The sequence below is a fragment of the Typopeltis vanoorti genome, chromosome 5, assembly GCF_054136105.1.
Source record: "Typopeltis vanoorti isolate ZY-2024b chromosome 5, IOZ_Tvanoo_1.0, whole genome shotgun sequence".
In the NCBI taxonomy this organism is placed as follows: Eukaryota; Metazoa; Arthropoda; class Arachnida; order Uropygi; family Thelyphonidae; genus Typopeltis; species Typopeltis vanoorti.
In genome coordinates, this window is record NC_143553.1 from 26,984,734 (window position 1) to 27,002,898 (window position 18,165).

Consider the following 18,165-nt stretch of genomic DNA (forward strand, 5'->3'; position numbering starts at 1 on the left):
AGTCTAAGTGTTGTCTGATCAGAGACTTATACAATGGAATGATAACCCTTTTATCTCTGCAGGTCAGTGTCCTTCTGATAATTGCAGCAATCCTCTGTGTTACCTTCACCACCTTTGCAATATGTCCCCTAAATTTCAGGTTTCTATCAATCATCAATCCCAGATCTCTTGTCTCCCCTACTTCCTCCAGTATAACTCCTCCCATAGAGTATGCAACATCCCATCGATGTTTCCCAAAACTCAAGACCTTACATTTTGCTGCATTAAACCAAAAACCCCATTCATTTGCCCATCTATCTAGCTTATTCAAATCCTCTTGCAGGGCTACCACATCTGCACTATTACTAATAATCCTTCCCAGCTTCGCAATATCCACAAACAACTGAATATCCCCTTGCAGTGTCATTGATATAAAGGTTAAACAATATAGGTCCTGGTACTGGGCCCTGTGGGACCCCACTTGTAACCCTCTGCCTCCTTGAAACTGCTCCACCATACACAACTCTCTGATACCTATCAGACAGCCAATCCTGAATCCAGTTGACCAATCTGATGTCCAGACCCATGTGCTGCAACTTAAATATCAGCTTATCATGTGGCACCCTGTCAAATGCTTTCGCTAAGTCTAAGAAAATTGCAGTATATGCCTTTCCCTCATCTAATGTTCTTGTAACTTTATTATAAAAGGCTAGCATATTGCTAAAACAAGAGCACCTTTTCACAAATCCATGTTGACTCTCACAGATAACATTACCCTCATCTGCCCAATGCTGTATACGGTCCCGCACTACTTTCTCCAAGATCTTAACAACTACTGATGACACACAAACTGGCCTATAATTAGACACTTCCAGTCTGTTACCACCCTTATGCAATGGCACTATCTTACCTTCCTTCCATTCCCTGCGCACCTTTCCCGCAGCCAGACTTTCATTGAAAAGCCAGGTTAAAGGTTAAATATATCAGATTATATAATGCATAATAAAAGGTTTGTTAATTTTTTACCATATAATACAGTTTGTTAAATAACAAGTGATAAACATAATTGCTTGAACAGAAAATTCACTTTTAAACCAGTGCATGATTAGTTATTTGAAAACGACCGTTTCAAGCACTTCTTTGAATATATATGTTTATGTCAATAGAGGAATATATATTTTTAATTAAATGAGTCACATGTTTGTAGCCAGTATAAATTGGAGAAATATGATGCTCCCAAGTCAGTGCAACTGTGTTGGGGTGAAATACTATGAGAAAGGAACTGATGGAGTTTGAAAGAAGTGTTATGATAGGATGCCATGTTGCAGGCCTATCTGTCTGGCAATTTGTAGAAAAATTGGACTATTCCAGGTCAACAATCAGTGATACCACACTGAGATGAAAGTGCAACCTACAGTGAATCACCTACCCTACAATTGCATTTAGTAAGTGTGGTGGGTCATTCATTGGCTAACATGTTGAATGCAGAGTTCTTGGCATTGACTGCAACAGGAAGCTATGCAAAACAACATTCAGAAACGAGGCTCACAACATAGGTTTCCATGAATAGGACCGCAATATGCAATCCCCACATTAGCCGAACCAACATGCAACATTGTCTCCAGTGGTGCAAAGAGTGGAAGGTCAGAAAGTTGCACTTCAGCGTGCTTGGTAAACAAAGCTCTCTCCGGACACCTAACACCAAAACCATTTAGATGCAGTCCATCAACATTGTACAAATCCTACTTTCCATCAAACATAGACAACAGATCCACAAATTTTACAGTGTTCCTTTTGCACAATCCACATATAGACTCATTTACTATCAATTGCCCTCCTCCTCAGTTCACCTCTATCTTAGTGTGGTAGGAGACTTACAATCTTTCCTTTTTCTAACAACTCCTTTACATCCTATTAACATAATATTATTATTGTTATTAATTTCATTTCATTTATTATTTTATTTTATCATTATTTTTTCACTAATCAGAAGTGGTCAAATGTGATAATTAGTTTTAGCCCATATGTAGTTTAAAACAGTATAGTGCTAGTTGCTTTGATGTAGTATGGATATATTCCTGAAGATGATCTTAATGTAAAGGTTCAAACACAGAATTTTAATTTCATGAATTTTTTTTTTAATCTCAATTAGTTGAGTCCATAAATCTAATATAAATCAGCATTCTAATATCACCACTGAATTTCACTAAATGAAAGGATTCTTATCTCCAAAGGTTTATTTTCTACAGTCTGATCACCCAAACAGTGAGATCGTCTTCCTTAGAGACTTCAACATTCATAATTCAACATTCTAGCTGAATTATGGCTGGCCTGGTTGGCCGAGTGGTCAGTGTATCCACTCTCCAGCCAAAAGGCTGCAATATGGATGTTTGTGATTGTCTATGAAAATACTAATGGTGGTGGTTGGTGGTAGATGCCGTTGGTGTAGTTGTGGTTGGTGAATTGAGTGGTGGAGACAGAGTTATAAAGTAGGTGCCCTCCCTCGATGAGTCTTTGGACTCCTGGAGGTGTCACGTAATAATAATAATAACTTAAACTAGTCCCATCCTTTTTCTTTCTTAACAAAATGAAAGAGATGCCAAAGTAATAACTATTGTAATATAACGGTCTAACACAAGATTACTTTCATCTTCCAGTAACAACCTGGAACTTTTCTTAACCAACTTTTCCTCCAAATATAATATATATAACATTTCTTCTCTTGGTAACTCAGATAATGTTCATGTTTCTTTTCTAAGGAATAACTTTCACCCAGTCAATTTAACCCCCTGTGACTTTTGGCATGACAATGTCCATGAATTCTAAACCAGTTTTCTATGGTAATCACAATGCTCGCATCACAAATGTGCCTGCTACATTGAATAACAATGATATAAACCTTAGTGGAACTTGGGTCCCATTCTTCACAAAACCCATACCACTATTCAAGACATGGTTCTCTAATAAGTGTGACAAAGCAATAAAAACAGGCATATGTCAAGTTGCTAAAGTCGAAAACCCAGCTTCACATTCTGCCTATCACTGAACCCTATAATATCTGTGAGAAAATCATCAGCAAATCTAACTTTGAAAGAACAAAATGCAGAAAACTTGTCTCATGGTCAAATGAAATTTATGAATACTGGGCTGAAGCAAGACTGGGCTGTTATTCCATGTTTCATCTTACACACATCTAGCCAGTACCACAATAGCATCTCTTTAAATAAGGTGACAATGTGGAATCAGTCTTCTCTGCCAGCTCTTGTGCAGATCGTCATCAGATAAATAATAAATTGTTTCCTGCTTCACCAAGAGGCCATCACTGCATGCCTTTTCTGATCTTTCACTAGAAAAAACATCAGAAATATTCTCGACCATCTAGATACCAAGTAACCTCGTTGTCCAGATGATAAGTAAGCATCCATCCTTCTCTTCCTCACAATGGTGCTTAAATTTCAATCCCAGAATTAATATCTATTCTATAATCACTTAAAATGTCACACTTTTCTGGCATATGGGAGATAAAAGTCAACTATTTAACTTCTGTTTCTTTACCCTCAACACAATCCTCTAGAACAGTGGTTCTCAACCTCTGTGAGACCACGGTCCAGTAAATTCTTTTTTTATATGATGAGGGTTCCAACAAATTTACTTGAAAATACCTTTCCAATTATTTTTAAAGTTCATACATTAAACTAACATAAGTATTAATAATTAATTATGGCATAATCATAAAGAGTATTAGTACACGTATACGGTGTGGCATGTTGACAAACATGCCACACCGTATTATTTAATTTAAACATAATTTCTAATTATCTAATTTAAATGTAGAAATTACACATTTAAATTAGTTATCATTACACTGGACTAATGATATCTTGTAGCATGTTGTAGTTTCCTCAGGCCAACATTATTAAATTAATTTGTGTTTATTTTCATTGACATGATCCTTCTGATCACCAAAAATTTATAATATTATTCAGTGTGATTATTATATTATTAAATTGATTTTAATGATGTTGGTTTGAAAAAAAAAAAGGGTAGTGAAAAAAATATTTATGCATCGTAACTCACTATTGAAGTCAGCTGAGTAGGGGAAGCAGCAGAAGGATGTCAACTTGTCAGCGAAACACTTATTATCACATACACATGCCAAATAGTTATATATGCAAAATATATAATTTAATAAATAAAAATGTAGGAATATCTCAATTCTAAACACTAGTTCCAACACTAATTAATATTTTGAATTTAAAAATGCAGCACTTTAACATGGCAATTATAAGTTATTCAAAAAGTTAAACTTTGTTTCTTTTATTACAACTGAGATTTTGAAGGTTTTAATTAGGCTAGTGAGACTTTTGTTGCTGTTTTCTATCCATTAGCTTATTAATTCTGGGATGAATTGAAGTGATAGCCAAATGGAGATAGTCATAAAAATGCAGGCGGTTCCTCTGTTTAATTAATTTTTCTTTCTGATCCAGAATTTTGAATTACTCATAGAATTAAAAGTACTTTCTAGTCCTTTGTCCGATTATGATTCAATATGAAGGGTTTCTCCATGGGAAAGGGCTGTCTCTTTGCGTTCAGCAAAGGGGTTCACAATGCTCATATTTTGCCTCCAGGGATCCTCATGTTCTAGATAATACTTTTCAAACCACAAAAACAACAACAACATCTTCAAGTGGGCTGCAATAATATCTGAAACTGAATTCTGTGAATAGAAATCATCTGCTTCCATAATATAATCTGAGTAAAACTGAAACATGCCATTATTTCTTTCTGCAATCATATAAAGTCAGAGTTTGAGTTTCTTTTTAAATGATTCAATCTTGTTCCAAGCATTAAATATTGTATCTGGACCTTGAAGTTTTAAATTCAACTCATTTATGTAAGGAACTATGTCACTGAGATATGACCAGCCTGGCTACCCATTTCTTATCCTGTAAATAATGGGACAGGTCACTTTTCTTATCAATTAGAAACAGCTCAACTTCCTTTTGGAGTTCATATAACCTCTTGAGAAATTTACCGAGAGACAGCAAACTTCTGAATGGAAAAGAAGATTTTGATGATCGGAGCCCATTTCATCACTCAATGCTTTTAACAGTCTTATATTTAAAGCGCTGTTTTTTTATATAATTAATAATTTTAACAGATTGAGACATGACTTCAGTAAGCTCAGGTGCCATTTTTTTGGAGGTCAGGTTTTGCCTATGAATGCAGCAATGCATTGACAATAAGTTATTGTCCACCATATCCTTAACTGCTGGTAGTGTGCATAGGTAATTCAAAAACACTTAAAATGTCTTCCTTCATGTAACTTTCATCATGGTCAATATATCACACATACGTAAGTAAAATGCTGCTGTTCTGAATATCTGTAGATTCATCCAGTTATAATGGAACCAATTTCGATTTTTTAATTTTTTCAATGAGTTGCGTTTCTGTATCTTCTGCCATATCAGATATCCACCTTTCAACTGTATCATTCAACAATGGGATGTCTTTCATTTTACTTGCCGCAGACTAGCTTAATACTTCACTACAGCAGCAATCAAAGAAGGCTTAATGAATTCATTGCCAATGGAATACATTTTTTTTTACATTTAGCTATCTGTAACGATATTAAATAGGATGCCATCAGAAGTGAAGTGTCAGTGGTTGAAGCTTAGGAAATAATTTTTGTTTGTACTTTAACACGTTCTCTGCCAACTACGAGTATACTCATAGTTGGTATATGAGCCTCACAAGCCAACTATGAATATACTCGTATGTCGATTACCGACCTCTTATGCCAAGCACAAGTTAACCCGTAGTATAAGCATGTTAATTTGGACCCTTGGCTTGTGAATAAAGTGGAGAGCACATCTGGGGGCTTGGTAGAAGGAAAATAATTTCAGCAAAAGTATAGTATATTATAAGAGGTATTGTTGCATAAACTGTGTATTTATTAATGCAAATAAAACAATTCTTTGAAGTTTTTTCAACATGTACATATATTTATATACGATATATCATCATCTGAGTCACCGCTAGAGTCGTCTGTAGGATTATAATCATCTTCGGAATTGGAACCAAATAATTCATCCCATTCATCATCGCTCATATTAGCGTAAGCTTCTAATTCTTCATCAGTAAGCTTTCTTTTACTGGCCATGGCATAATTGAAGGTTTTTATTTAGATAATTTTAAATAATTGTAAGACTAGATGCAATAAACCTTACTGCACTGAATGCTGAACATCACTGACTCTGAACTCAAGTTACACAGTCGTCAGCACATGTAAGACATAGGTGGGGGGTAATATGAGATTACTCGTAATTGGCGTATGAAACAAAATTCTGTTTGATAAGCCAGCTATGAGATAACTCGTACTGAGATAACTTGTAGAAGTGAAAGTGCTTGGCGTGGGGTAACAAACTATTGGAGCGTGGAAGTGAACATGTTAAGTGCATCTCTTTTACGCATAAAGAATTCAATGGGTTTGTTGACTAAATCGAAATGTTTTGTGTTGAGATGTTGGATATGTCACAATGGCTTCATAGCAGGGGCAGCTTGTAAGAATTTGTAGTGGTGGGGGCTGCAATACTACAAGCCCAAACTGCACATAAATCACGCATTATCCCCATTAGGTAGCGGTTGGTGCAGTCTGCATTGAATGCAGCTCCATCGGTGAGTATACTAGCCAGTACTGATACTAGCCCTAGCCTGCACAGCACATTTACTATTGCAAAATACAACTATTGCTACAAAATGAATTATATAAAATACTATCGAGTAGTATTGTATTACAAACAAGAAAATAACGGTTTTTAGATCCGTTTTAGCAATGACAATGTTAATTTGTGTTGTTTTTGCTTGCATAGTAGCAACATATATGGGGCTGTAATGCTATCAGCCCAAACTGCACATAAATCATGCATTACCTCCACTGTGTTATCCATACTAGGTAGCGGTCTGCATTGAATGCAGTTCCAGCATTGAGTATACTTGCCAGTACTGATACTAGTCCTAGCACATTGACTATTGAAAATACAACTATTGCTACAAAATGCATTATATAAAATATTATCAAGAGGTAGTGTATTATTACAAACAAGAAAATAATGGTTTTTAGATAAATATATAAAAATTTAAGAATGGCGATAATAAAACAGGAACTTTCATTTTATACTGGAGGGGGCTGCAGCCCTTATGGACGAGTCGTCACTGCTTCATAGCTTCATTTTTTCCCAATACAGTAGCACAAACAACACATTGAGGTCATGTCAATTGATCAGTATGAGGGCACTGTATGACACCAAAGTTTAAATAGCTGGCCTAGTACTTATGAGTGAATGCAGACATTTTCTTCTGTGTGCTGGTAATTTTCCCCTCCTTTTGTACATCGTGGAGATTGCTCTGTAGGCTTGAGGTGGATGAATCACTATTTGTTGCATCACAAACACCTTCAATGAGAGATTTCTTAACACCAAAATTAAACAAAGTCCCTTGTCTCTTATTCAAATTAAATGTAAATATGTAGGCCTATTACTTTTAAAAAATCACAGCACTCAGGTTTCGAAACAAGCACTTACACACTGCAATGCAAACTTGCAAAGAAACAGTATTCAGTATTACTAGATTTGAGAACTGGATACAGACTGCCTTGATCTTCAATTTCAGTGGAAAAATTTTCTTTATACTTCCTTGCTGGCTGATCATTGACATTTGCAATGCAGATGTTATTTCGTTCAGTTTTGAGAACAGAGGATACGCCGCCCATTGTTGTAATTGACTTGCAGGCAATTTTTATGACCAGTCATAAACAGCAGGTATTCCCTTTCCTGAATGTTGAAAGATTTCGATGTCTGAAAATTCACAATCATTCATGAACACTTCCATGTTTAAAAATATGAGACTGGGTCACTGACATTTGCTGCACAGATGTTATATAGGTGTTCTGGGTCTGAGCTTTTTGACACATTCACGAATATTATTCTCCTCAGAATACTTCCACTATAAAATATTTATTCATGAAAAATGCTTAGAAAACTAAAACGACAAATTCTAGGAGAACCTCTCACAGCCCAGTATAATTGCCAGAGCCCGGTACTGGGTCGCAGCCCAGCAGTTGAGAAACACTGCTCTAGAAAATAACAATGAAGGTCATCAATGGTCAGTTCTTCATTATGTGCAGGTCTGCCAATTAGCAATCATGAATATGGATTCCACCACATGCACTCCATGATAGATCTCTGAGCCAACCTTATCCACCTCTGGACATAAGTCATGGTAATGTTGGAAAAAACTCGTGGTAGCTCTAAACATTTCCACATCATCTTTACAAGTCTGGATTCCTCATCAAGCTATCATCTTATGTCTACCCCTCTGTCATGATTTGCTAGTTATTCTCTAGTAATCTACTGCATGTTGTGTTAGACAGTTTCCTGCCTTCAATTTCTCTATTAATTCCAGAGTATCCCAGAATTCTGTGTTTTCGCCCGTACTCTTCTCTGTATAAGTTAATAGCCTCTTATTAACTTCAAATGTATCAAAAGACTTGAATAAAGAAATTGGTGCTTGAATGTAGTTTTTCACAGGACACAGTGCAGGATTGAAAGGCTGCAGAAACAGAAAGAGATCAGTCGAACTGAAAACAAAAAAAAACGAGTGCAAGCAAATAATTATTTATGCTGATTCAATGATAAGGGGAGTTCTTTGTGAAGGTGCTAAAAAATCTTTCCCTGGTGCAAAAATTAATAATAATAGTAATGCTGTCAGAATGCAGACAGGGAAGGCGAAGGCACTGATTGTTTTTTCTTCAGCCCATGGCATGAGAGGTGAGAAGTATTGTATGAGGGATATTGAAAGTTTATTTTTCACTTGGTTAGAATATAATAAATTTAGTTTAATCATTTATCAAAGGGTGAGCAGACAAAGTTTGCGCCTGAAAGTATCTTCAGGACTGGGGTCAGGTAGTACAACCGGGCAACTCATAGCAAAGGTGGACCAAGATAACTTCACTCCTATCTCAGTATCTCCCATAATACAAAACATATCTCCTTGCGGATATGTATAATGTTATGGGGCCACTACACAGACTAGTTTCGACCTTTATTGAGGTCTCTTCAGTGGGAGCCAGGCCCAGATGTGGAGATACCAGGCAGAAGCAATAGCAAGGTCATCTTTACCTATAGGAGTTGCCAAAAGGTGTGCCACCTTTTTATTAAATTACTCTGGATTTAGAGAAAGATGTTCAAAGTTTATTTTTCACTTGGTTAGACTATAATAAATTTAGTTTAATCATTTATCAAAGGGTGAGCAAACAAAGTTTGCGCCTGAAAGTATCTTCAGGATTGGGGTCAGGTAGTACAACCGGGCAACTCATAGCAAAGGTGGACCAAGATAACTTCACTCCTATCTCAGTATCTCCCATAATACAAAACATATCTCCTTGCGGATATGTATAATGTTATGGGGCCACTACACAGACTAGTTTCGACCTTTATTGGGGTCTCTTCAGTGGGAGCCAGGCCCAGATGTGGAGATACCAGGCAGAAGCAATAGCAAGGTCATCTTTACCTATAGGAGTTGCCAAAAGGTGTGCCACCTTTTTATTAAATTACTCTGGATTTAGAGAAAGATGTTCAAAGTTTATTTTTCACTTGGTTAAACTATAATAAATTTAGTTTAATCCTTTATCCACGTGTGAGCAAACAAAGTTTGCACCTGAAAGTATCTGACCCCAGTCCTGAAAATACTTTCAGGTGCAAACTTTGTTTGCTCACACGTGGATAAAGGATTAAACTAAATTTATTATAGTTTAACCAAGTGAAAAATAAACTTTGAACATCTTTCTCTAAATCCAGAGTAATTTAATAAAAAGGTGGTACACCTTTTGGCAACTCCTATAGGTAAAGATGACCTAACTATTGATTCTTCCTGGTATCTCCATGTCTGGGCCTGGCTCCCACTGAAGAGACCTCAATAAAGGTCAAAACTAGTCTGGGTAGTAGCCCTTCCCTTAATGCATAACATTATACATATCCGCAAGGAGATGTGTTTTGCATTATGGGAGATACTGAGATAGGAGTGATGTTAGCTTGTTCCACCTTAGTTACGAGTTGCCCGGTGTTGTACTACCTGATTCCAGTCCTGAAGATACTTTCAGGTGCAAACTTTGTTTGCTCATACTTGGATAAAGGATAAAACTAAATTTATTATTGTATGAGGAAGGATGGAGAGTTGTTCAATGTAGCAAAAATGAAGAGTAAAAAAGATAAAAATTATAAGTCATCTACCATGATAGAGGCGAACTGAGGAGGATAGGATGGTAATGATAACAAATGAATCAATATGCAGGTTGTGCAGAAAGAATGCTATAGAGTTTGTGGACCTATCACTTGAGTTTGACAGAGAGAGAGAGAGAAAAGGATTTGTATAATGCTGATAAACTGCATCTAAGCAGTTTAATATAAGGTTTCTAAAGAGAAAGAGAGATAGAGCTTTGTTTACTGAGTATGCTGAAGTGCAAATTCAGAATTTGTTTGTACATTTGGGATTGTACACCAATTACCTTCCTAAAATGATTGTTACTATCTGAAAGAGGATTCCACTTAACAAATGAACTCTTTCTCTCTCTCTCTCACACACACACACACACACACACACCTTTCATCCAGTCACTTTCTGGTAGATGGTGTTTCTACATTATGTCTTTTCTGTAGGTATTTTCAACAGCATTATTACACCAAATTAGTCATCACAATTTATTGTAATTATCCTCTGAATTGTATTCACAATTTTTGCTACATGGATCCTGAATTTCAGTTTCCTATCTAATAAAACTTCTCAAATTTCCAAGATCCCCTTTTGCAATTATCATTGCGATTACTCCAATGAGTTGTATTTGGCAACCATAGCTATATGGCCCCTTGAACTTCAACTTCCCATCTATACTAAGATCACTAGCCTGACCACTTTCTTCTAGCATAATTCAACTAATATAATATGACCTTGGATATCTCATCATACCAAAGTGCATTACTTTACATTTACTAACACTGAACTACGGCTATCGTGGGCATACGAAAGCATGCCCACAATTCCAGCCTACTCAAATCATTCTGCAAGTACTTCATATCAGCAAATAGCTGTATGTTTCATGTCAAATCCTTCCTAATGTCATTAATGTACAGATTGAATAACAATAGCTCAAGGACTGATCCCTATGGTACATATTTTATCACCTTACAGCTTGCAGACTCTCATTCCCCATATACTACTTTTTCAACTATTCTCTTATCCGTGCTAATATTTTATAATCTAATACCATATTCTCCAATTTATGCAACAGTCCTTCATGCTGTATCCTGTCAAAAGCCTTAGCAAAGTCTAAAAGTATCATGGTATATCCACTTCCCTAATTCAACAGTAACATTATTATAACATGTGAGCAAGCTGCTCAAACATGAACTTCCTTTAGTAAACCCCATAAGACTACGTTACACATACACGAGGAAATAAATTAATAAACATCATTTGCCAAAATATTTCAACCTGAAATTTACAAGACATCATCAGTGGCAGGAAGGCTAGTAATACATGGTAGGACATCAGCAATGGATTATTTTAAAATAGTATGAACTGCATGATGGTATAAAAGAATGATGTGATATGCAAGTTGCTGTTGATGTTCTGCCTTATATTACTAGCTTTCCTGTCATTGAAGATGACATGCAAATTAGCATTTTGTGGACATGGTATTTCTCCCATGTCCATGAAATGACAAATTATTTGAAGCACAGAACAAGATATGAAGACTCTTTTCTAATAATTTCTATTTCATGGAATGGTTTGTGATTCAAGGTGGAATCAAGATTGAATTCAAGATGGATTCAAGGACTGGAATTAAATGTTTCCAGTCCTTGAATCCATCTGAGTTAAATGGAATTATTTATGTGAGATACAATACAAATAATAGGTACAGAAAATAACATATTGCATTTTTGTTTCTGCAATAAAATAATCATTTCCCTTTCTTTTTTTAACTCAAACTCTTTCTTATATTTCCATGAATTACTGAAATGTCAGCCGCTAGTGACAGGATGCACATACTACCATGTTAAAGACTATATTGAATTACAAGAAATCTGTCTTTATATGTATATAAAATTATTATTTATTAATTAAATTATTATATATTAAAATTCTATGTTATAATAAATTTAGTTTAATCCTTTGTCCAAGTGTGAGCAAAAAAGTTTGTGCCTGAAAGTATCTTCAGGACTGGGGTAAGGTGGTACAACACCAGGCAACTCGTTGCAAAGGTAGAGCAAGCTAACATCACTCCTATCTCAGTATCTCCCATAATGCAAAACACATCTCCTTGCGGATATGTATAATGTTATGCATTAAGGGAAGAGCCACTACCCAGACTAGTTTCAACCTTTACTGAGGTCTCTTCAGTGGGAGCCAGGCCTAGACATGGAGATACCAGGAAGAAGCATTAGCAAGGTCATCTTTACCTATAGGAGTTGCCAAATGGTGTGCCACCTTTTTAATAAATTACTCTGGATTTAGAGAAAGATGTTGAAAGTTTATTTTTCACTTGGTTAGACTATAATAAATTTAGTTTAATCCTTTATCCAAGTGTGAGCAAACAAAGTTTGCACCTGAAAGTATCTTCAGGACTGGGGTAAGGTGGTACAACACTGGGCAACTCGTTGCAAAGGTGGAGCAAGCTAACATCACTCCTATCTCAGTATCTCCCATAATGCAAAACACATCTCCTTGCAGATATGTATAATGTTATGCATTAAGGGAAGGGCCACTACCCAGATACCTTCCCTTAATGGGGCTACTTATTTTAAGCTAGTTTTGTAAACAAACTAGGGGAATGCCCCTCCCGCTCCCTCTATGCAGCTCATTCTACAATGGTATACTGATATCTGTTTCCACCCCAATCCCTCCACTGGTGGTATATATAAAATTAAATGGGATTTGGTGTTTTATTTGAAATATAAATCACAATATGCTTATCTGATTACATAACAAGTATAAAACACAACATCTACATTGTTTATAACTTCCTTTCCAGTATTATATAAAAAATACAATGCATGAATAGTGAACTGTAATGCATTCAAATATGAAACCCATGAAGAAGTAAAGGAAGGTACATGAAAGCAAAAATAGACTGGTATATAATATGGTGGTATACTGATAAAGCAGTTTTCATGGTAATGCTGTCTAAATGGCATGTAAATCTGTGCAATATACATTCTGATTTAAGAATGGGTGTATGTATGCTCCAATCATCCCTCTCAAAAACTATCATTTGGCAAAATTTACTTTCATTTCGCTTTCTGCACTCATCCTGATCTGTAATTGTTTATGGATGCCATTTCAGCAGCAAACTTTAGGTGACAAAATGACTCAGTGCAGAAATAATATGCCCTGAATCCTATTACTAGTGCCCTACTGACACTGGCATCCTTAATAACTGTACTGAGTTTCCTGCACAACAGATCACTTGTAAGTACATATCCTTTTGAGTATCAAAATCACACCACATCAATATATTGAAGATCCCAGGATTTGAGAATGTTGATTCAGGAAAAAATATCAGAAAATTTGTCCATAACCAAGGCAACCATTTTGTCTTCAACTGAAAAGAGTAATCTTGACTGGAAGGTAGCTTAGCATGTGGAATTTTCAATCAAGAGGGATATATGGGGAATTACAATGACTGTGAAGAAGACAAACTCAGGAGACACTGATCACAACTGAAGTGATGGATGAGTGGATCATAGTAAAGCAAAGCATCTTAAGGCAGGGTATTACTATATAATACTCTCTGGAGGACTTAGTCATTTGATTTTAGTGAATATAGTTTGTTTAAAAGCACCCTCGTTGCTGGACTGAATTAGAAGATTTGGGAACTCTTTTTATTTGCCTACAAAACCAGACTCAGAAAGATACTAATTAACTGTTCTGGTATGATGGATTGATTGGATCTGTGGTCCGTTAGCCCTTTGTTGGATCTGCAAAGTAAATGCTGGATTAAGGACAACCACTGAACACTTGGCTCTGCTTTTCAGACTACTGGCCACTAATAAGTTTTTATAAAAACTTTACCTCTAAAAACTTTTACCTGTTCAATATGTTTTTTTGAGCAAGATGTGTTTTTGTTTTAGTCTATGACTAGGTGATAGAATGTAGCCGATTTGGGATATTAATGAATCTTTTGCTTGCCCATTTTGGGTTCTAGAAGTAGGTTTAAAAAGCTTACCTTTTCAGTATGATTTTAGGATATTTGTGGTTTGCAGGGTTCTGCTCACTGCAGTCAACCACTTGGTGGATTAATGGGTTAGGGTGGATGGCAGCTTCAAAGAATTCTGCAGCCCTGTAGGAAAGTTTTGATCTCAAGATATTGGCTTCTCAGCAAAGATGTTAATTTTTTATGAACCATTGTGCATTGTATGGTATTAGTAAACATTTGTTTTGGATTATCTGTGGCTTGCTAACATTTGAATCCACTGAGTGACTCCACACAGGTGAACCATACATCAAGACTGTTCTGATCAGCATCTTGTACAGGATCAGTTTAAGTTCCATGCTCAGCCAGCTGTGACAGTTCAGTAACACATATAGCTTCCCTATTTGTTTTTGGGCAGACATGATCAATATGAATCATGAAGCAAAGCCCTTTATCTAGTTGTATCCCAAAGTATTTGGCTACTGGTTGCTATGGAATGGGGAGTGCCAAATATGATCAATGGTCCTCTGGGGGACACTCATCTTGCACTGCAGTGCTCTTGTCTGCATTAACATCAATTTGTCATTTTTTAAATCACTGTTCTAGTTCCACGATCACATTTTGCAGTATTTCGGTTGCCAATCTAGGTCAAAAGGAGCAACCCATTATTGAAGTATTGACTGCTTATAGGGCCACTGTGGTGGCAGCTATGTATGGGATGTCAGCAACATAGATGGTAAAGAGCAGAGGTAACAGCAGTCTGTTGTCATTTTGAGTTCCAACAATTTAATTCCTTGCAGCTTAACTTGGAGTTTGTGATCACTGAGGCTTAAGTTGGTAAGCCTGAATCCTAGTGGGAATTTGGCCTGCAAGAGTTTGAAAGGAAGCCCATTGTGCCATATTTTGCCAAATGCTTTGCCAAATGTCCAAGAAGATCACCCATGTGTGCTGCTTCCAGTTGAACCCTATGCTGATGTTTTCCAGGAATCTAAATTGTTCACCAGTGATGAGATTTAATTTGTTAGTGACTCTGTGCAGCCTTATTAGTATTACCCTCTTGAATATTTTTCATAGACAGAAAAGCAGAAAGATTGGGCCATAGTTTTGGAGAAGGTGTGCTACTTTTCCTCATTTCAAAATTAAGACTACATCAGCTATTTTCCATCATGCTAGGAACCAGTGATATCTTAATAATGCATTAATAATAGCAATGATATGATATTATGGCTTTATGTTGAAGCCATAATAATTTAAAGATTTTGAAGATCATTATTTGAAGATTTTGTTAGAAATCTCATCTGGGCTTGGTGCTTTCCAATTCTTAAGTTGGAATCCTAATGATTTTATGTACCTCAGCAAGAGATGCTGGTTGGATGGGCTTTATGTACTCTGTGCATTTTAGTGTATAATGTATGCAGGTGAGTACTTCACTGGGGAAGTCCTGATATGCATGGTTGTAGTTTGGACTACACTGCTTCTCTAAGTTTCAGCAAAAGTTTTAAACTTTGTCTATATCATGGTAAACCAGGCTGTGTTCACCATGCATTGATGGGAAAGGTTCACAATCTGTGAAATTTTGTATCTCACTGTTGATTTGGGTTATTGTTAAGCACATAGTGAACTTAATTTGTATCCATATTAAGTCCTTGCCAGTGTTCTGGGACCAGCATTCTGTGGTATTGGTGCCGAGCAGGCATTTGGCAGTGGCATATTACCTGCCATTGTCAAAATGCATAACTTTACACTTACTAACAGTGAACTGATAGCCACTATCATTTACCTGAAGTTTCAGCATGTTCAAGTCATTCTGTAAGTGCTCCATATCAGTAGCATCCCCATGTTCCTGCCTATTTTTGCAATGTCAGTTAAAAATTGAAAATTTCCTGTCAGATCCTTCCCAATATTAATAATGTATAGATTGAACAATAATTGTTCAAAGACAGGGGGTATACCCAGCAGTGTGCTGGAGTTGCTCTCACGAGCTGTTGTTAAATTCCCAAGAATTTTGTGAGCCATTTGTTAAATCAACAGTATGCTTATAAATTGTAGAGAGGCAGGCACTTCAATTCATAATGGCTAGCAGAATTTTGGTGATAAGCTTGTACATTTTGACACAGAAAATCCAGCAGATGGCATAGTTATTTCAACACTTACTGTGCTTCATTTTTCCCTTCCCCTTCTGTATGTGGCAGCCTGCATAAGGATTATCTCCTCTAGCAATTTTACAGGAATATTATATTTCATCAAACATCACTAAATTTGCCTGTGCCACCTCTTCTTAAGGTAATAACATTTCCTTTCTCAATGTCTGCTAAAGATTTAGCATTTCTGGAATTGTCATGAACCTAATAAGATCATTAGCCTAAGAAGTGGCCCAGGTATAAAATTAAGATATTTGCTGATAATAGTATTTGTTTATACCTTGAGGTATATGGAGTAGAGACATGGACACTCTCCAATCTGAGTGTGAAAAAACTGGAGGCCTTTGAAATGTGGATGCTGCGAAGAATTATGAGGATATCATGAAAAGACAAAAAGACAAATGAAGAGGTACTAGAGATGGTAGGCATAAACAGGAGCCTGATAAAAAATATTTTAAAAAAAGAGAAAAGTCAGCTATTTCAGACATATTCTGAGGAATAACTGCCTACAAAGAACACTTCTTGAAGGAACTGTTGAGGGAAAGAGAAGGAGAGGAAGACAAAGACTGGAGTGGATGAAAAATATAAAAGACTGGACCTATCTCTCATATGAGGAATGCAGCAGAGAGGTGTAGAAAGACTACCATGGTGGAGACACATGGCAGTCAATCTCCTGGAGGGAGAAGACACCTGACAGGACAGGATATTTTGAGAGAAGGGGTTGTAATTCTCACAATAGGAGAACCCACAGTGTATTTATTATTATTTAATTTTTAGCAAGCTAGTGGTTAAAAAATTACCAGCATATTACCATTCACTTTAAAAGTCCACCACATATACAACTTTCTGATACTCCATCAGCCACCTGCTTATCCAAGTCAAAAGCTATATTTAATCCTGCATCCTGCAATTTATGCAACAGCCTTTCATGTGGCATCCTGTGAGATGCCTTAGCAAAATCCAGCAGTATATCATCGTGTATCCATTCCCTTTATCAACTTCAGCCATTATTATAAAATATGAGGCAATTTCTCAGATATGATTTCTCTTTAATAAACCCATTTCTGTATGCAAGTTCTTACTGACTTATCTAAAATCCTACTACCTTCAACATACTGACAGTCAGACACATCAGTCTATGCGAAGAGAAAATCGTATAAGACCTGTGACATCTCTTTCTCATACACCTCTATCTCTTCATCCAATGTACTGGTAGTACTGTGCATCATGGTGAATATACCAGGTTGACAGAATTTAACAAAGTGATTAATAGCTTTAATGGATCATGTGCACTAGACCTATTAAAGTAACTTTCACAACTTAAATGTGTAACAAAATGTATATACAATTTATTGAAAACCTCCAATATATTTCACCCAACCTTATGTGGACATCGTAAGGGAGATAGGCCATTAACTACATTCAAAAGATGAATCAAAATAATGAGTCATAATCATGCATATATTAGCTTGTGACTTGGTCACAGTATATGATATTACAATATTAGAGTTCAATGGAAATTGTATATAGTTGCATAAATAAAAATTAATAAAATAATTATTAATTAAAAAAAAACAACTCATGAACAATTAATAATCACTTCCCAAAACTTCAATACTGGCATACCATCTGATTGGTTCAGGCTCAGACAATTTCTTAGCATTATACATGTTTCAATAAAAAGATAATCGACTATCTCACGCCTAAGCTGACTATTTCATGAAGTATCTAGAAAAATAACTCTTTGACACTATATTCCCTCAACCTCATATATGGTTATATTTTGTTGACAATATA

At 36.1% G+C, this 18,165-nt stretch overlaps 1 protein-coding gene across 2 annotated transcripts in view; it reads right to left on the reverse strand.

Annotated features, from left to right (window-relative positions):
• Positions 1-18,165, reverse strand: part of LOC150106272 (actin-binding LIM protein 2-like) — a 614,582-nt gene that overhangs the window by 70,466 nt on the left and 525,951 nt on the right. The window lies entirely within an intron of this gene.